Genomic DNA, 22,217 nt, shown 5'->3' on the forward strand with positions numbered 1-22,217 from the left:
TATTATTTTTCACTAGCTCACTTCCATTTCCTAGAAGGATGCCTAAGAGTATGAACCCCTAAAAAACATGCCATTTGCTCACTTTCACACATGGGAAATGCTATAGAACCCTAATATTTAAAACTACTAACATGGTATTTATAGTGTGTTTCTCTAAAATTCCCATTTCTTGGACGCCCTGACTGCTCAACCATATTTGAAGTGATTGTATTTGGAGGTGGGAGGCTGTGGGGGGTAGTTTGACATCATAATAGTGTGATAAGCATTCAGAGGGGTTATTGTGCTTTTTGAGAAAACACTGGAAGACCTGTTCATACGCTCCCTCCCTACCAAGCAAAGGCAAGAGTATGCAGCTGCAGGGAAGGAAGCAGTCCCCACACTAAGCCCAAAGGCCCTCTCCACAACATGAACTGGCCAGAGTCCTGCTTGGAGGTCCAGTCTCCAAAATTCTGGGAGAAAAATTGTTTCTGTTGTCTAAGTCAACCAACTCACTGCATTTTGTAGTAGCAACCGAAACAGACTAACACAGTACACTTCTTAAGCCAACGTAAGTCCTGAAAACAGCATTAAATAGCACATAAGATTTCAAGGTGCCCTGAACACAGCTAAATAGCTACTAGCAAAACCATCACTTTTTTAGATTCCAAGCAGCCTGCGATGCAGACAAATCCAATTTCTCACACAGCCCAAACTTTAAAAACTAAGAGCCACTAAGGACAAGCAGTCCCAAATCAAAACCAGCCCTTTTCATAAAGTTCAGAGGAATGTCTAAAACTGTCCCCAAGCAGTGGCCGTAGCCACTCCTCTGAGCAGCTCCACTCAGTAGCATGCTAGCTTTTCATTTTGCCTACATGTCTCCAAAAGTTTGGTTTAACGAGGGGCATCAAACTCTCTCATGATTCAAGAAAGTTACATTTTATCTTATTTAAGCTCATTGACAGTAACTGATGTGTCCTTCAACTGCTGCAAATGAGAATAAAATGAAAGGTGCAGAAACAATGCTTAGATTTGTACTTCATTTCTAGGCAACCTCCTACACCACATACACACACACACACACACACACACACACACACTGCACCAGTCACTCATGCTGCTCTGAGATGAAGCCTTCTCTAAGGAAGACCAGGAGCCAGGCCTCAGTTAAAAGGCTTTAAGTTTCTATCCCAGTAAACTCCAAATCATATACCTGACCCCTAAATCCTACTCTCCTGAACTGATTTACCATCGTTCCACCGGCTCTGTGGAAGGCCTCTTCTCCAGTGTTTGGCACGCCTGTCTGTCCACTAAGTCTACTCTTTCTCCCACCCCCAACTCTAGTATCCTTGTCCGTGCTGCCTGCCACTTCTGTACGTCTACTTGCTGTCACAAGGGCAGCTGCGTCGGCATGTAAATGTCCCTACTGCTACCCTCTCCTCCTGTGTCTTCTCATTGAGCAGTTCCCCAAGATCCTGCCAATGGTTCCACCAGCAAAGTCTGTAAAATTCCTTCAAAGCGAGACCTCTCTCACTAATAGCAATGTCAAGGCCCCCCATCTGCCACTCGCTGCCCGGCCCTAAAGCTGCCATTTTTCATCAGGCAAGAGGCCATCTGGGCATCCGCACTCCACACTCAGTGTCCTCTGCTGCGCATAAGGCTGGCTTCCTTTGCACTCGACTCTATCCAAAGGCAACTTTACTAGCCATCCACTATCTCCACAGATGCTGCACGTCTCACGCAGCTGTAGCTCCCTCCCTAGGCTACAGCCGGGCTTCGGGTATTCACATCTATATCCGCAGCAGCTACAATACGACATGGAACGAAGGAATCCCCCCCCCAATAAATAATTTAAGCTGATTTCTATTATAATAACTCATAGAAGAAGCAAGTATTTATTACCATCTGCCAAGGCACAGATATTTCGGTAGTGACATTCACAGTAAAAGAAAAGACAAATTAAACATCTATTTTAGTACCAAATGTTCCAGACCAGACTCTTCCCTTCCCCCACACCAGCCTTTGAGGGGTTTTATATGTGCGCTGGAGCTTGAGCACAGGTCACCATGCTATGTACATGCTGTACCACTGAGTTGCACTCCCAAGCAACTTAGGTGCTCTCATGGCACCCCACCCTCATGTCTACCATGGAGCTTCTCCTGGGTTGTCAACAAAACACATCATAGGACATTTATGTAACAAGAAAATGTTTTCTTTGGAATATACTGACCAAAAACAAAAGCAAAAAGCAAGGGGGATGAGAAAAATGTATGGGTTTTTTTCACACGTTTTAGAACACAATTTATTTACTGTATCATGAAGAAAACTGCAAACCTTTAGTATCAATGAACTTAAATCAGAATTTAAAGTATGGCTTTGTTTTGACTTAAAACATAACATTTAATAACTCAGTTACAGATGAAATTGTTTTTGTAGAATTTTCCAAGTTAAAAAGTTGCCTTAGCTGGGGCTAGAAAAGGCTCTGCAGTTAGGAGCCCTGGCTGCTCTTCCAGAGGACCCAGATTCTATTCCCAGCACCCGCAGGGCAGGTCATCTGTAATTCTCGCTCCAGACAATCTAACACTATCTTCTGTCAAACATGGGTAGCATGCATACACGTTACATACACACACACACACACACACACACACACACACACACAGAGGAAAAATGCCTATACAAATAAAATAATAAATATTCTTTAAAATTAAAAACTGGCCTTTGGGGGGCTGGAAAGATGGCTCAATAGTTAAGAGCACTTGCTGTTCTTCCAGAGACCTGAGTTTGGTTCCCAGAACCCATGTCAGATGGCTGACAAGCATCTGTTAACTCCTGTAACCTCAGCTCCAAGGGATCCAACACCTTCTTCTGGCCTCCTCAGGTATCCACACACATGTAGCAAACACAAAGATACATATAAATATATACATATATATATATACATGTATACATGTATATGTATATATACATAAAATAAATCCTAGTTTAAAAAGTAGCCATGGGGACTAGAGAGATGGCTCAGAGGTTAAGAGCACTTCCAGAGGTTCTGAGTTCAATACCCAGCAGCCACATGGAGATTCACAACCATCTAGAATGTGATCTAATACCCTCTTCTGGCCTGCAGGTGTACATGCAGAGTGGACACTCATTAGAGAGGGGAGGGGCAGAGACAGAGACAGAGAGATAGACAGATGGGGGGAGGCAGGCAACCACTCAACTTTTTTTTTTTTTTTGATGTTTGGTGTGAGGTATCACTGTGTAGTTCAGGTTGGCCTGGAACTAGAAATCCTCCTGCCTCTGCCTCCCAATGCAAGTTATACTCAGCTCCCAATTTTCTTTAAATAATATTTTATCCATTCATTGAAAAATCTATACATATATCAATGTATTTTGATCACAACCATCTATTATTAACTCCTTCCAAGTCCCCCAGTGTCCCCTACCCTGCCACCATCCCAGCCTCCTGCTTCTTTTTTCTTGGTAATATGGCCCTTTGGGTCCAATTAGTGCGTCCCACCTCACATGGGTGTGAGGCTATCCGCTGGGGCATGGGCAACCTAGCAGCAACCACATCCCCAAAGGGCAATGACCAGCTCCCAAACTTTTACCAGAAGAACTGGTAAATGCCAAATAAAGTCTATAATTTAGAGTAACAGTATTTACTGGCCTAATATTAATCTCTTTCTTTTGATAAATATATTGCAAAGTATTAACAGAAGAAAATCTGTGTAACAGGCACCTTGTGTTGAGTCACCTTGGCAACTTTTCTCTGTAAACCAGAATGTATTTCAAAATAAGAAACATCTGAAATGACATTCAACAAAGAGATATGGATGATACATGTTAAGTCCACAAGGAGATTCTCACCATGGATCATTAATCTCCCCATTTTTCTGATATAGAAGATCAAAACTAGGGTCTCATATATGCTAAGTACACCTTCTACCACTGGCCTATATACTCCCTTAGCCCGAATAATCACTAAGGAAATGCAAATTCAGACACAGATGTTTACAATAGTTTTATTCCTATGAGCCAAATGCCCACTGACTGATGTATGGATAAACAAATATAGTATATTCATATGCTAGGATATTATTTGGCCTCTTAAAAGGAATGAGCTCTATTGATGTGTACTCTACAGTAGATGCACCATGAAAACATGTTAGTTATTTTATAAAATATGCTAAATCATTCCATGAACATAAAATGTCCAGGAAAGGGGTGTGGGGATCGATGGATAGAAAGACCAGTGGTCAGTTTCCTTTCTAAGTGATGAAAAATGTTCTTGGGGTGGCCTTGGTGATGGTTGCATATTTCTGTGACTATATTGCAAGCCAACTATTAGAAATCAGTGGTGCTCTCTACCTTACTGCTCTGGGGCAGGGAGTCCCAATGAGCGCACGGTCCACTGCCTGGCTGGCCAAGGAGTGCCAGAGATCCTTCTGTCTCCACAGCTGCAGCGCTGGGCTGAGGGGACACATGCATGGCACCAGGCTGGCTTTTTGCATGGGTCTGGGGATCAAACGCAGGGCCTCAAGCTTGTGCAACAGACACTGTACTTACCCATCTCCCCAGGCGAACATGTATGACACTCTTTTAATGGTAAAACTACAGAGATAGAAATCAGAACCATGCTTGCCAGGCAGAGCTTGGCAAGATGAACTATAACAGAACGCATGCAGGAGACTTTTCAAGACCAGTGTCTATATGGTTCCTCAGAAGCTGGAACACAGCACATATGACCGTGCATGTAGCTCAGCTTTAGAACGTATGCTTAGCAAGTAGGAAGTCCTTGGTTCAACCCCCAAGCCACACAGTTATAACACACCCATAATGCACCAGTATATGCTTGTAATCCTATCGCTTTGGAGGGGAAGCAGGAGGATCAGAAATTCAAAGTCACTTCTAGCTACATAGTGAGTTCAAGGCTCATCTGGCCTCTATCAAGGCCTTTTCCAAAACCAAACAAAGAAACCTACATGTTAAGCAGATAGACTTTTATGCTTAAACTTGAAAGAGGCTGGGGGCATGGCTCAGATGCATAGTATTTGCCCAGCATGTGTGAGGTAATGGGTTCAACCACAGGAAACAGCCCTGTACACAGAAAGTTGAATCTTACCATATGTAAATTACACCTGATTTCTACAAAAACTGCAGCCAATTCAACTGAAATGCTGTATTAGGAAGAAAAAAAGAAGGAAGGAAGGAAGGAAGGAAGGAAGGAAGGAGAGAGGGAGGGAGGGAAGGAAGGTAGGTCCTAATTCAATACCGAACACTTGACATGGCCCTGCAGAAATAGACCAGGTATGTAGCACTGTGAAAAATCTAGAATATGCTCTCTCTGGAGCTTTTCATGTCCTTATCTAGAAAGATCCTCAAACTATATGTTCTGTTAAATCAGTAAGGTGCATTTAGAGTACTCTGCAGATGCACGGTGGCTGGTAAGGAAGTCTCCGGAGAATAAAGAGGCACCTAACGCACCTACAAAAGGGGAGTGGAAACTGAGCAAGTGCCTCAGTGGCAACTTCCACCATGCACCCTTACAAAAGAAAAAAAGAAAAAACTTACTTAAAACGTTAATTTCAAAAATATACAGTGGAGGTGCATTTCTAAGACCCTGAAAACATTCCAGAGACAGAAATCATGATCATGTGCACTCAGGGTGCAAGTTAACTGTCAATTACCATAAGAAAACAAGCAGCCATGTAGCAAACTGTGTACTTAACCTTCCTTTCTGACCCAGCATCCCACAAAAATAGAAGAAAATAAGGAGTGTGAGAAAGTCAGAACAAAGAACGGTTTGAAAAGAGAAGTTATAATTTAAATGGGGAGCATAAAATAGATGAAAACAATTGCAGAAAAAAAGCCAAGAACTCACACTACCGTCCAAAGGTCTCCATGCTGAGGTGTTGTAATCATCCCTTGAAGTAATGAAGGTGCTGTCTAGTACCGGAAGACCAGAGAAACAAAAGACCAAAGATAAACTCACATGCTCTGCGAGTCACAGGCTCAACAACATTCTTAGAACGCACACACCCATCTTCACCAAACACCAGAATGGCTTATTTTAAGAATTCAGAAGCGTCTGGGACTCCTGAGACCACACATTCCAAAACGCTTCACCTTAAATCTTTCATTTTGTCCTTGAGACTGAACTGTAATCATAAAGGGACATTGGAGCCAGGCACGGTAACACACGCCTGTAATCCCAGCGTGCAAAATATGGAACAAGAAGACAAAGGCAAGGCCAGCTGAGGCTACACAGTGAGTTCCAGACCAGCCTGAGTTACATAGCAATACTTTGTCTCGAAAGAGAGAAAAGAACTACAGTGTTACTCCAATCACATAACTTGAGAGGATCTGAGGTGCTATATGAGATGCAATCTTTTGAAACAATTCTTAGGATATCTGAGTAAATGTTTCTTAATCCTGGTCAAATTCTAACCCAACTAGTCTCTGAATGAACAGAGCAGTGAGACAACAGAGTCCCTCATAAGAGAAGCCACTATCCTTAGGGCAAAGGTTAGAAATGCCAGGAATGTTTTATTCTCCCATGCAAACCAGGACCCTGCTGCATCCAAGCAGAAAGCTGGCTCCTCAGATGAGCGAGGCTTTTCCCTTGGCATTTTCAATCTGGAATTGGAAGCCAAGATGCCCATCTAAGTCCCTAGACAGAGGCAGAGTTAGCAAAGACCACACTAAAATTTCACAAGGAACGGGAATAAGAAGCCTGCCAATTCTGTGTTCCCCACAATCCCAGGCTTCTGGCTAGCTCATTGGCAGAAAAAACCTGGTTCTCTACCACACACAAACCAGCCAAAAAGATGATCATCAATACAGCCCAAGGTACCAAAGCCTGGAAAACTCAACTGGACTTTGAGTTCTCTTCAACATGCCAAAACCCTAATGGTGTAACTGACTATACAAAAACAAACAAACAAACAACAACAACAAAAAAAAACCATAGACCAAGGAAAGAAGGAAGAAGGGAGGGAGGGAGGGAGGGAGGGAGAGGGAGGGAAGGAGGGAAGGAAGGAAGGAAGGAAGGAAGGAAGGAAGGAAGGGAGGAGGGAGAAAGAAACTAAGAGCTAACATGGTACCTGGAGACAAATTAGACCCATCAATTCATCTTGCATGTTATTAAATTATCAGAAATAATAGAGAGAGGACTTAACAGTTAAGAGCACCTGGCGCTCTTGCAAAGCACTGGGTTCAGTTCACAGAACCCACAACCATCTAGAATTCCAGTACTGGAGGACCTGACACCCTCTTCTGGCCTTAAGAACACCAGGCACATAGTACACATGCATACATGCAGCCAAATATGCATACACATAAACTAGAAAGAAAGAAATCCTTAAAAAATAAATAAATAAATAAAGTCGATAAAGGAAATTATTATTACTGCAGAAAATCCAAGAGAATAGACCTGAGTACTTAAAAGGTATAGTTAAAAATAATAAAGCCAGGCTGGGCGTGGTGGCGCACGCCTTTGATCCCGGCACTCGGGAGGCAGAGGCAGGTAGGTCTCTGTGAGTTCTCGCCCAGCATGGTCTACAAAGTGAGTTCTAGGACAGCGAGGGATGCTACACAGAGAAAGCCTGTCTCAGAAAACCAGATACTAATGATGATGGTGACAACGACGACAATGCCAGGCATCTCATGATCACAGCAGTTCTGAGGCAGACAAGAAAGGATGGAAAAGAAAAGCACAAGGCCAACTGTAAGACCCTGTCTCAAAATTAAGAATAAATAACAATAATAATAACAATAACAACAGTAGTTAAGATCTATTTGTTTAACAGGTATCTAATTTACAAGTACACTTTCAAGCCTCACTGTGATAGCTTGAATGATTTTAAAATATTAATTTCAATAAAACTAAACTTAGACTTGAAGTTATCTAAAATAAAAGTGACCTCACAGAGCATTTTGAATAAAAACTACCCTTTGGGGCTAAGGATGTAGCTCAGTTAGTATCCTGGCTGGTTTATTGTTGACTTAACACAAGCTAGAGTCGTCTGGAAAGAGGAAAGCTTAATTAGGAAATTGCCCCTACCAGACTGGCTGTGAGCAAGCCTGTGGGTGTTTTCTTGATAAATGATTGGCATGGGCAGGACATCCCACTGGGGCAGAAGAAGGCAGGCCATCCGTGGGAGGTGGTACTGAGTCCATAAGAAAGCATGCTCTGTGGAGGAAACCAGCTTCCCTCCATACCTTCTGCTTCCAGTTCCTGCCTGACCCTCCATCCTTCAGTGATGGGAGTGTGACCTGAGAGTTGTAATTTGAAATAAACCCTTCCCTCCCCAAGATAGCTGTGGCCATAGTGTTTGAAGGCAGTTGGTACAACGCTTCTCTAGCACGCACGAAGCCTGGGTTCAAACCCCAACACAGACTAAATCAGGCACACACCTGCCATCCTTGACCTCAAGGGGGTGGGACCAGGATGGTCAGAAGTTCAAAGTCATTCTTAACGAAAGGAGTTCAAAACCAGCCTGCCTTCGATGCAGGAGACATTATCAGAACAAGAACAACAAAAACTTCATTTTTCTAGAAGTCCTCATTAACAACAAATAAACATATCCCCAGTTTTACTGTAGAATGAAAAAACACAGACAGTTATGCGTCCTTATGAGACTGGTCACCTGAAAATGGTAACTCCTGTGTTCCTGGAATGAAGTATGCAACCAACTTCTTGGCACACGACAAAAGCTTAGTGCCGGTCAATTTCCCCCATCTTTCCTGAACTGTGTACTACCGAAGACCAAAGGAAGAAGCACCAGGCAAACTAAAGCAGTGTGTGCTATTACAATGGGGGTGACCTGAGGAAGGAATAGACATTTGCAAAACATCTCCATCTTAGAGGTAACTTCAATCTATCTGACACCTAAAACCCAGATCTTTGCACTGCTGGACCTTCCAACGGCAAACAGAGAATATGAACCATGTTTTGAGAATGTGGTTGAGTGCTGAAACGTTTACCCCAGGCCCCAGGTTCCAGCCAGTGCATGTGCACAACACACAGACATGTACACTGGCAGCCTGTCCCCCATTGGTACTGCCAACACTTTTGTTTTCTTTTGAGATAGGATCTCTCTTTGTGTGCTGGCTGTCCTGGAACTCACTCTGTAGACCTGCCTGGCCTCTAACTCCCAGAGATCCACCTGCCTCTGCTGGAATCAAAGGCATGAGCCACCACACCCGGTGTTGCTGACACTTGCTATCTCCGTGCCTAACAACCACCTTCAAATGTAAATACAGAATTATGACTGACCTCAACAATAAGATGAAAATCATATACTTTCATGTCATACAATTACAGATATTTCATTCTAGAAATATGTATTACAATGAGCACACTCACAGTGAAATATATATATTTCACTACACATATTCAGTGACTCCTGAAAATGGGAAACTTTGGAGCCAGCTTCTTGATAAAATGACCCAACTTACTTACTTGAGATATACTACTGTAGGTTTGGTTTGGGCTGGTTAGATTTGCTTGTTTGTCTGTTTTTTAAGTTTTTCGAGACAGGGTTTCTCTGTGTTATCTTGGCAATCCTAGACTCGCTTTGTAGACCTGGCTGGCCTTGAACTCACAAAGATCCACCTGCCTCGACCTCCCAAGTGTTGGGATTAAAGGCATGCGCCACCACACCCGGCCGTTGTAGATGCTTTTTTACATGGTGGTTTCTTGAAGTCTGAAAACACTAAAGCTCTTTATAACACTCAACTGGAAGCCTATCCTAACCCTAAAAGAAGCACAAACTAATCCAGTAACTCCTTACCAGGACAACCAAATACAGAGGTAATTTTAGAACACAGCTCTGTGCATGCCAGATGCTACGCTACCAGCCAGTACTGAAGGCCTCAGCCTACTCTTTAGGAATCTCTCACAATTCCTTCGAGCACGAATGCTCCCATTACGTCAATGACAGTAAAACCTTAGCACACTCCTGTACACTTCCTATTGCAATACACCTTCTCATAGATGCGCTCAATTTAGCATTATGACTAAAAGCGATACAACGAAGAGTGTCTACTTTTGCAGTTGAGAAAACTATGACCCAGTGAAAGTTGTCACGGTCAGGCGGAGTCTGGACTAGCCCACCAGTCTCCCCTTGGGCAGCTCTTCCTAATTAAAGTTAGAGCCCAAATGAACTATTACAGCGAAACTGGGGCAAAAGGAAATCCAAAGCATTATTAATCCCAATTCCCTTTTCTCCCAGGGTCTTAGAGGAAAGTGAATATACAGCCTCATATCTCCCAATTTTGAAGGAAGAGTACAAGGTAAGTGTCAGAATCAAACAAAAGCAATTCATAAAACCATCACCAGACTTCTGTTCTGACTGTGGAATTGTATCTGTGACTTACAACCAGTCATGGCAACTAAGTAAAGTCTGAATCACTATCACCAAACAAGCAACTGTAAGAATCAACTTTGACTCACTGTTATGATTACAACCATGAATACTACATTGCTGTCATCAGTAGCAAGGCTGCAGATGTCACCCCGCAGTGGCAGAGCACTTACCTAGCATGCACCAAGTCATGGTTTGATCTCCTCAGACTTAAACTATTTTCATTGCAGCAAACCGGGTTGAACACTGTTGGTACGTTACATGCATTTAAATGTTTGTGAACTTCTTTAGAATTACAGCGTTATAGAAACAAGAAAAATAAGAACATGGCTTCCCTCTCAAGAAATGTTGCTGTTTAAAGGAGCAGCCAGGAAGGCTACACACAGAGGAAGCATGCTACAAAGAGCAAGTGGACATCTTTCTTTACCGCAAGGAGGTCCTGCTGTGAGAAACTGACAAGAGGCAAGAACATCTGTTTGAGCTTCAAGAGGCCAGACAGACTACTATACTGTCAGGAAGTAGCATCCAAGGGCAGATTCTACCTGGTGTGATAAGGAAGACGGAGGTGCAGAGGATCCCTGCCATCTGCAGGGACCATTTCCCAGGACATCAACAATTTCCACACAATCACTTCAACAAGAACCAAGGAGCTTGTGGCCTGCCTCAGGGATGTCCAGATTACTAACATCATTACCATGAGTGAGCACAGTGCGGCGCCCCCCTCTCCAGCAACACAGTGCACTTCAATGTGCTCAAAACCACCAAGACTCCCAGCACCAAGAAAAACAACTCAGTTCTGTGACTCGATGTTTGACACTTCCCCCAAAACAAAACAATTATTTTCTCACTCTCAGGCCAGGCTGGGGGTCTCTCTGCCCTTACGAAAGGGAGAGATAACTTAACTACACATGGGCTCCTCAAGTCCTGAGAAGTGAGCGATGAATCCCGTCTTGCCTGCATGCTGCCTTCTCACCTCTGGGCGGGAACAGGGAGGGCCACTGTGGGGCCCTGTGTTTTCTCAGAGGGTGTTTTTGGTCTTTATCTCCTTCTCTTGGTGCCTTAATAGACAAGATCAACCCTCTAGTGCCTTGCCCCATAGGGTACAGGCAATGTTCCTGGTCCTCTGGGCTCTAGTCTAGGCCCTCAGAGGCCTCTTGGGTTGTGGCTTGAAGTAATACCAGCTATCTAGCTCTGCATAATGGTCTGGGCATTATCTCACCACAGTTAAAGCCAGCACAGCCCCATGACACCCCAACCCCATCTGGGTGGATACCACACTCACCTTGAAGGAAACGCCTAGGAGAGAGCAAGTTTTCCACCTAGAGTTCCAAGAAGTGGTTGAATTCCAGGCCTCAGATTCTAGAAACTTCTTCGCTCTAACTGCTTCAAAATCTAAGGGGATCAAATTGGTCTCAGGGCAACTGGCCTTCGGAAGCCCAGATATTCAGCATCCTGGAGCTGGACTCCAGGGATGGAAGGGACAGAGCCAAGAGCGGACTGGAAATAGGACAGTGTGAGGGACTAGGGAATCAGGGAAAGACTTTTGAGGGTCACATACTAACTTTTAGTAGAGGACGTGAGAGATAGAAAATAAAAACAATTACCTGAAAATGTGTATGTCTAATAGTTAGTTGTTACTACCAGTAGATAAATGCGAAATAAAGAGACAAACTAAAGCAGTAAGGCATAAACGGCTTCAAGGAGATGGGTCAGTGAGTGGGTAAGACGCTTGCTGTGAAAGCACAAGCGAAGCAGACAAGCATACTGAATAGCACAGCAACCTCAACTCCTCTTGGCTTGGGCTATGCACACAGCCTCTAACAACCTAAGATCCACACTTGCATGCACTGTGCATACACCCCTCTTCTAGCAATGCACCTAGCACCCCGCTGACAACCTAGGATCCATACCTGTATCAAAGGCCACACTGCATATACGCCACTCCAAGCAAAAGTAAGATTCTCCTCCTGTAGGCAACCATCAAAAACTCCCCTTTCATGGGCAGTTTCTTTGTTTTAAAAAAAAAAAATTAGGGGACTGATCCAGCCTAGACTAGTTTTCAATGCACACAGAATAAGACAAACTTTATCCTCTGCGTGAACATTTAGGGAGACCCATAATTTACCATCTTATGCCTATGCATAATCGGGAATGTATATGTTTAAAATCAGACACACCATGAGACGCAGTAAACGATGGCTTATGTAATTTAAGCCTGCCAGTGACAACAGAGAGCCATCACGCTGCACGCTTTCACTACCACGGCCCCCCCTTCTCTTCAGCACTATAAAAGGAAACCCCCACCAAACAAGAATCCCGATCCTGGAGTATATTCATTCATGTGGCTGCTGCCACTCTGACAATATATTCTAAACTGAATCAAGTTTCCTTGCAGCTCTGCAATCTGTGTGTCCTTATTTCATTCTTGAGTAAGAAGCCAAAAAATCTGGAAATAACAAGCTCAAAGTCCAACTGGTAACATGAGAACACGAGGTCAGACCTCAAGAAGCCACAGAAAAGGGGCTGGGCACGGTGACACAATCTTTAACCCCAGCCCTGGGACAGCCGGCCTACCCAAAACAGGGATCTCCTTCAAAAAGAGAAACACAGTAGAGAATTAACAGAGGAATGCACATGGCACAGACCCTTTAGCTCCCATACGCACGTAAGTAAATCCACCTGCACATACATGTGCACACGCAGAAACACGAATAATAAAATAATCCCATACATGACATTCAACCCCTAGGCCAAATGACCAGGATGCTTCGTCCTGCAGAAGTGGATGCTAACTCTTTAAAGAGGAACAAATTGAGCAGGCGTAGTGCCATACATCTTTGGTTCCACCACTCAGGACACAAAGGCAGGGAGATCTCTGTGAGTTCAAGCCCTAGCCTGGTCTACATGGTGAGTCCCAGGATCACTAAAGGTACATAGTGAGGGAGAGCTGTGCTAAGGACAATACCATAGCTTAATAAGTGCTGGGTTGGTTAGGGTTGGGTGGTGATAGAGACCTCGGAGTGTTGGCATGAGTATGGCAAACAGACAGTAACACCTTGGGGAAATTCTGGTAGCTTTCTCAAGCAGACAATAGAAGAATTGGGCCTTTAAAAAAAAAACATTGGGCAAAGGGTTAAGTCAAAATCATTCAAAATACGTCACATTTTACGAAAACTGTAAGGTGAACTGCATGGCACAGGCCTGTAAGTCCAGATACCTTGGACAGGAGGAGTCCAAAGTTAAGGCCTGACTAGGCTGCAGAGGTGGAGAACTTGCGTAGGATCCTGGGTTTGAACCCAGGTACCACAGAAATAAGAAAGGGCATAGTGGAAGCGGGAAGATTGTAAGTTACCTGGATCAGACCTCATTACTTCTCTCCTAAAACCTTCCACCCAGTGTGATGAGTGAGAGTAACAGGCTGTTTTCCATCACACTAACTGAAAAGGCTAGGTGCGGGGTCTTCCTCTCTCCACATGCTACTTTGTATTGTGTTTCAATTACCTTCTTGAAAACTCATTCAACGTTTATTATTTATTCCCATCCTTAAAAGAAACAAACAAACAAAAAAATAACAGAACACAACAAAAATATATTCTTATACCTGAGGTAAGACTTAAGCTAAATCAGTTTTTCAGTCCTTTCCAGAAGACTACATTAACCATGTTTTCAAAACTAACTGATAAAATATAGATAAATATATAAAAATATAAAGGCTGATCATCCACCCTGAGGACGGTTCAAGTGGCTGAAAAGAAGGTAAATGCTGGAGCATGTGTTTACAAACGCTGGTGTTGGTGCTTCGAAGACTGCGGCAAGTCTCTCCCCGGCATCTGCTGTGATGCAACGTGGGCCAGACTCTATCAGCGCTTGCCCAACCGTTACAAAGCCATTCTCTCAACTAAATCATTTCACGTCCTCATCCCCAAATCCCACCAGAACCGTCTCTCTTCCTGACATTCATTGATACAGTTAATTGGAATGGCTGTACAAATTACAATGCTAATTATTTAAAAGATATCTCTGTGGCTGCCAAGAAATAAAGCTGTACAGACCACACAGCACACAGAGACAGGCATGCTCTCACAGCACATGAAACATGCCCCCCGCCCCCTAACAGCACGTTACAAGGAGAACAGAAAATAAACTCAGGGGAGTGCAATTTGAGTACAAGACAGAGAAATGTAAACAATTTAATAAAAGAGCAAATTCTTATCTCTGAATTCAATTTCAAGGTTTTGACAATATGCCCACAATCATTGTAATTAAGCAGCTATAAGATAACCTGACCACTGGGTAAATGAAAACTAGGAGGTTTCGGAGAACAGCACAGCATTGCTCTTGAGCAGAGCATCTGGTACATGCCAGACACCAGGGCCTGGTTTATGTGATAGGCTCTTTGTTTTTAATAAGGAAAGCCTAATTCAGGAAGCTGTGTTAGGCCATTCACTTATTTTAAAGTTCGGAAAAAAAAACCCTAGATAAGATCAAGAAAGGCCAGAGAGCAGCAAATAACCTGGAGGGAAATGTTTCCTTCCTGTGAGTAAAGTTATGACCTGGAAATAACCACATTGGCTGTCAATTAGATAGATAGTTAAAGGAAAGACAGACAGACGCCTGACGGCATTAAGAACCTTTGTGTTCTTTTGTTCATAAAGATAACCCTGGAGCTGAGTGGTGGCACACACCTGTACTCCCAGCATTCAGGAAGCGGAGACAGGAGGATGAAAAGTTCCAGCCAGTGGGCGCTACCTAGACTCTGTAACCAAGAAGAGAAAAAAAAAAAAAATCAAACTAATAACACTAATAATAATAAAAAAACAAAACCAGTGCTAATTTGGAAATCAGTTCCCTCTTCCCCAGAGTGTATTTACAATATGGGCCAAGAGGTATTTATATGAATTATTAAAGCTTTGGTCCTTCCTTGGCCATATTTGGGGAGAAAAAGACTAGGAAAGACAAAAGAGCTTTGTTTCTGCTATTTCTAAATAATAGTAAAATTATGCCATGCCTCTTTGTCCACCTCTTACCGTTCCTCAGCTCAGACGTCAAGCTTATTATTACAGACGAGCCCTGCAGAAGCTAACGTTCTCTTCTGAGGCTCAGGAGACACACTGGATGCAACAGGAGGCACAACAAAGCAAAAGGCAAAAGAAAGACTGTAAAGACCAACATCCACGCTCACCTCAAACTCCCACAGATCTCCTTCTGCCGCCCTCCTCACCTCCTCAGCCAGTCTCTGACAACATTACTAGGTACAAAAATGCCCACGAACCTATCCTTTCCTCTCGTCGTAACTGACCATTCAAATTCACAAAATTGAAGAAAAATACATCATTTTGAGGCAAAACCTAAGCCACTGCTGGTCCCTCTTCTTCCCAAATCTACGTTTCCATTAAAAACTGGTGTAGACCTGTCTCCACTTCTAAGCACCTGTGAGTTTAACCTATCAGTCCAGATGGGGTATGTGGGGAGTACGCAAGCGCCTCGCTGTCCCTGACTTTCACATTCATCCCTTGGCCGCTGAATTGTTTTTCCACAAGTACCCTGACTTCTACCAAGGCTTTCTTCCCTTTAAACAGGTAACAACTTCTGCATACTCAACTCAAACAAATCATAAGCTTTTACTGTTATAGGCAACACAAAAGACTAAATTTAACTTATTTCTTTGTGAAGCCATTAAAGAAAAAAAAAATCAAAGCTAATGATGCATAGAATCTGATTTCGTATTACCAATTTTAATCAGCTAACGAGTAAACTGTTTTTTTCTAAGTTAACAAATTTGCTCTCAGTGAAATGAAAAAAAAATAAGGAATGGAAATAAGCAACATGAACCAAAGAACATGAATTTACAATACGGAGACTATAATCAAACATCAAGACAAAGACAGTGCTTGTCCCGCACAGTCAGGTCAGCAGGGTGGGCTGCCCTCAACTGTGACATGCCCATCCCTCACCCACCAGTTAGTCACATGAAGGAAGCCTCCACTTTGAGGGGCAGGAGTGGAAACCTCAGACCACACTTCCCGGTACTTGCATTGTACCCCAAGACCTTTAAGAGGCAAGGCTGGCTTGTCAAAGCTCAGCTCAGCCTGTGAGGTGAGAGCAGCCTCAGATGTAGATGGAGAGCTTAAGTGCCCCAGGAACCTCCCACAAACCCAAGCTGCGCCGTGTGCCACAGTCAGCTCACCTCCGTCAAAGGGATTAATTATTTTTTTTAACACTTGCTGGGTTTGTCCCAAAGACATGGAGACATTCACTTCATCTACCTTTGGTGCTCATTTCCTTTCCTCAGGAGTCCAAACTAGATTTGGGATTCCATCTGTGTTTTTATTGGTGAATTTCTCTTTTCTAATAAAAGAAAAGTGAGGAAGAGTGATAGAGAAAGACACCCGGTGCCAACCTTCGGCTTCCAGACGCATTTGCACCTACAGACACATGCACACATACATGAACACAACACAAATGGAAACTGCGGACCAAGGATTTTTCCCCTTGTTAAGCAGCTGCCTCCCTGTAAGATCGGTCACCTCCGTGCAGACCATCTTGAAGTTGCCCCGTGTGGAGTATTTCCACTAGCATTTAATGAAGTACTAGTTCTTCTAGGCTCCTGTGTCACTTCTATGTTCCAGAACCGTAAACTTATTGTTTTAATATTTTGATTGCTACAAAGAATGTTTTAAATTAGTGACATGACTAAATTAGAAAACTCAGTTGCTGCTCCTAGATTCCCACTTTCTGATTGTTTCCTAGAAAATGAAGTCTTCCGAGGGTCATTTTGCTGTTGAGGATGTTTGAAACTGTAGACTGACTGACATGCAAATATTAATGGGGTAATCAGAAACATACATATATCTTCCAAAGAAGTCTTGTTACTTACCGGGATAGATAAATGGATGTCCTAATAAAATTTCTCGCACTGCTCTACTGAGCCTCCTCCCCAGCCTCTGCTGCTATTTGTGTCTATAAAGAACACCTGTATAAAAGCTGAGCCAAAAGTCACTGTTCCTTTTTGGCTTTTATTTAATTTGCTATTAATAAAGAGGTCCATAATAATTTTTTCCTTGCATCCATCAAGTCTCAAGGAAAGCAAGACCCAGTCCTTAGCATGTATTAATGCCAATCTTGCCTAAGAGGTACTTGGCACTGAGCCTTGAGGATGAAGACAGATGCCAGCCCAATAAGCTCTAGTCTAGTAAGGCTAATTGGTGAGCTTCAAGTTAATCTGCTAAAGATCAGGAGTATTAAGGAGAAGTGTAGTTTATCACTTTACATACTCTGTTTTCAGAAACCATGTTTTGGTGGACATGCCAGAAACATGGCCCTTGTTTAGACAAGAAAGCAATTAGTGAGATCTAAGGCCTCTATTTCTACCAGTAGCCTTTCTTAGCCATTAGCTTCTGATAGCAAATTAACTAATCCCACTATAAACCACCAAGAACAATACATACATATATATGTGTGTATGTACCTGTATGTATATGTATACTTATACATATACATATATACATACATATGACATACATATGCCCTGGTGTTATCAGGAAAACCTTTATAGCAGGATACACTGCAAGCAGAAATACCAGTAACACACATGCACATGGGGGGGGGGGGAAGAGAGGGGGGAGTGGAGGGAGGGGGAAACAGGCCATGCTTGTCACACAGGCCTGTAAATCCCCCAAATCAGCTACTTCAGAACCTGAGGAGGGCATACGGCAAGTTCAAGGCTTGCCTGGGCTAGAGAGTGAGCCAAAATGGGCAACGCAGTGAGACTGTCTCAAGATTAAAGGTAAGAAAAGGGTTGGCAATATAGCTAAGTAGAACATTTGCCGACCATGGATGAAACCTCAGGTTCAACCATAGCAATAGGCAAAGATAAAGACAGGGAGGCACAGAGAGAGACGGATTGGGGCGGGGATGGGATTTACAATTTAAAAACAGAATAAATCTGAAATAAAGGGAACTGATTTAGAAATACCACAAGCCAGTATTTTCTCTTCTTTGTGGGTGTTTGTGTATGGTACATGTACATGTTCACACAAGTATGAGCTCATGTGTGTGGAGGTCAAAGGTTGACTTCAGGTACATCCTTTGATGATTCTCCACCTTATCTTTTGAGTCATCAACTCGACTGGGATGGCTGGCCAGTGAGCTTCAGGCACCTGCCCACTCTGTTGCCCCAGCACTGGGGCCGCAAAGCATGTCACCAAGCCTGGCACTGTTTTGTTGTGTTGTTTTGTTTTGTTTTGAATGTGTGTGCTGTGGATCCTTGTGCATATACATTTTACTGACTGAGCCATCTCTCCAGCCCTAAGTCAATATTTTCTATTTGTTAGAACAATATATGAGATGTTCAGACACCAATTATCACAGAAATTAGTTACAAGCCACGTTTTATAAGTAAATATTTACACATATTGCTCATCCACTAATGTATGTACCCCTGTCTTTAAATCACTGATTGAAATTCTGAAAATAAGCATATACCTAAGAGAATGAAGTAGTTGAATCCATCCACATGATCCTTTGCTGAGCTACATTAATGCAGCTCTTTAATCCAATAAGACTTTCAAAGCGCTCTCCAGAGAATCACTGCATAAATGTCCTACGATCATCTATTTCTTATGCAAAGTAAATTGGACAAATACTATCTGCTCACAGCATCCATTAATCTTAATCTCTTTCTTCCCTGCCCCTCCGTATTACGGAGGCTTTAAAAACACTCATGTATCCAACCTCCTCTGCAGCCATGAGTATCAGGTAGCAAAGCTCTAGCCAATAAGAACTTACACAAGACCCTGAAAAATAAAGACAGGGCTGCGGGTAAGGCTCTGTGGTAAAGCATTTGTCTAGTAGGGAGGCCATGGGGGGTGGGAGGTGGGGGCTCATGCAACTATGAATGATGACAAACCTTTGCCAAGAAGATTCTCAATCCTCCCTCTCCTGGTTGGTGTACAACCTTGAGCCTGTGCTCTGAGGAGTTAGTCATCAGCTGGTCCTTAGTAACACATTAAGCACAGCGTGGCACTGCTGACCTTTAGATTTCTTATTAAAGCCACCAGCCACTACGTTCAGTGTTGGGCAACTTGTGGGCTAATGTAATGCTAATGTAATCAATGAGATACTCAAGTTTACCTAATCAACTTATGCTACAAACCACACAGAAGAACAAAGTGTTAATATAAAGTAGTAACAAAAAGGTTATCTATGAAAAAGTACAACTGGAGTAATAAGTGCCAAACGATGAAAAACAGTAGTAAAGACAAACATGTTTAACACACTCCACTCCAGAGACTACGTTACCACGCCCTAACATACCCGATCTCACAGTATGGAGTTTGTGATGTCATTATTTCTGCCCACTCTGAATTTTCCTTGGTCTTTAATGAGGGGCTTAGCAAGAAAGCTAACTGCTCTTACAAAAAGGATCCTAATTCAGTTCCCAGAGCCCTTGTCAGGCCCTCACACTGCCTGTCTGTAATTCCAGCTTTGGTACAGACAACGTCACACATACATGTATACACAATTTTAAATTAATAACAACCTCCTAAAAATCTTTGACAAAAACACAACTAGCAGAATGGGCGAAGGTTAACAATTTACTCTGAGATTATCATCTTTCCACCTTTATAAAGTATGTAAGTAAAATATTGTTTGTTACGTGAGAATAAAGGATACCGAGCTTACATTTAACAAGTTTAGTTGGCCAAACAAGCACATAGCAAGCCAATGTCAGGGCCACAGTGTGTTAAGAGTATCTTAGTCCTTGACGTCCCAAAGCCTCAGCCTCAGCCCCACCAAGGCTAAGTAACTGGCTCTAGCAATAAAAGTGTCCAATATCCAACTGCCCTACTACAGGAAGAAATACATGAACCAAAACAATTCCATGAACCAAATTAAAAGTATAAATTTGTAATTATAAAGGAAAACAGCCACGCCAGTTCACAGTTAAGAACAGGGACTTTTAAAGTGAAATGGCTTGACTATGCTGCCTGCCAGTTTTCTTAACTGTGCTATAGATTTAAACCACACCAGAGAAAATGGAATCAAGACAGGAATTCCCACCCGTCCCAACTGAAGTCTCCAAGGAAGATTAGGTTTGGAGGTTCAAATTTAGGAATAAAGAATGTTTGGTTCTCAAAGTACACTGGCTAAGTCTAAAAGGAGTCTGTGGTATCCCAAGTCCACGGAATAAGCACGCGTAAGATCTCTGTCTCCAAAGCTAGACCGTCAATTTCTTTCAGCTCCACAAAGTGTGGGATATTGGATACCAGTAAATGGAAACAAACTAAAACTCCCTTACCTCAACTCTTGTATTTTATGATACTGTACTTCAACTTTTTTCAACTCATCAGTTTTTAAATACTCATTTAATACTACTTGCTTGAAAATGCATAAATACAATCAAGTAGTTTCTCAACACAGTACCTAAAAAACATAATTAAGACTATGACTCAAATATTTTTACACGCATTCTCTAATAAATTTGAATGTGGTTAAAAGAAAAGGTCACTGGGCATGGCAGTGCATGCCTGGCATCCAGAGCTTGGGGGGGGGGGGTGGCAAGACCAGGCGTTTGAGACCCACCTGAGCTATGTAGAAAGTTCAAGGCCAACATAGACCGCAAGAGACCAAGTCTCAAAAAAACAAAGAATGAAACCAATCAGATAAAAGGGAGAAGCCCTGTGTTCAACTCCCAATACCACTAACAGTGGGAACCACTCATTACTGGTAGAGCAGTACAGGCCAGTAATCCCAGCACTGTGGAAGGTGAGCTGAGAATTACAAGTTCAAGGCCAGCTACACAGGGAGACTGTGCCTGAAAGTGAAGTCTGTAAGCCTATATAATGCAGCTCAGAGAGGAAAACAAACTCAAAAATATTTTGCTTTGCAGAGTTCAAATAATTAATTATATAAAAACAATCACCTGCTAAGTAGATTTTGTTCATAGCTCAATGTTTATTATATGGCATTCATTCTTTATAAGACTTTAGTCACTTTAAAAGCCTGGCCTGAAGTTTTCTTTTTCATTTGTTCCCACAAGTACAATCAGTAAAATTATCAAACAAAAAATTTCCATTTAAATATATATACATATATGTATGTATACATGCTTATATCCTTAAGTCCAGCATGGCAGCTCACACAATACACTCAAGGCAGCTAAAGACCATCTGTAATTCCAGTTCCAAACAAACATCTCTTCTGGTCTCCATGAACACAAGACATGCACGTAGTACACATGCATACATGCAGACAAAACACATTTTAAATTTTTTTAAAATAATATTAATAAAATAAATCTAAAACACAACAATGACGAACGAAATCAGGCCTGGTGGCACTTGCTGGGAGCTGGTTTTGTGGGCTGTGTATTCCGATGCTGATTTCTGTGACTAGCAATCAGGTTGCAGCCAGGATGTGGGCTTTGTCATTATTATGAAGCATCTCCTGTCTTAATGTTGTGTAAAAATTGTTCTCCATCATCTCTGATTGGTTAATAAAGAGCTGAAAGGCTAAAAGCTAGGCGGGAGAGTTGAGGCAGGATTTGCAATCCCAGGAGGAAGAGGAGGACCAGGAGGAGATGGTCTCCATGAGAAGGTAGCCATAAGAGAGTCACTATAAGGACCTGATGGAGCAGCAGCAGCCAGAGTGGAACTAAGCGGTAGCCTGGGCTACATAGTGAGTTCAAGGTTACCCTGGGCAACTTAGTAAGATCCTGTTTCAAAAATACAAAGTTGGGCTGGAGAGATGGCTCAGTGGTTAAGAGCACTGTCTGTTCTTCCAGAGGTCCTGAGTTCAACTCCCAGCAACCACATGGTGGCTAACAACCATCTATAGTATGATCTGATATGCACTGTATACATAATAAATAAA

At 42.6% G+C, this 22,217-nt stretch overlaps 1 protein-coding gene across 3 annotated transcripts in view; it reads right to left on the minus strand.

Annotated features, from left to right (window-relative positions):
* The window catches only part of RAPGEF2 (Rap guanine nucleotide exchange factor 2), a 226,131-nt gene that overhangs the window by 195,241 nt on the left and 8,673 nt on the right, over positions 1-22,217 (minus strand). The window lies entirely within an intron of this gene.

The sequence above is a fragment of the Acomys minous genome (assembly GCF_964271855.1).
Source record: "Acomys minous genome assembly, chromosome: 19".
Taxonomy (NCBI): domain Eukaryota; kingdom Metazoa; phylum Chordata; class Mammalia; order Rodentia; family Muridae; genus Acomys; species Acomys minous.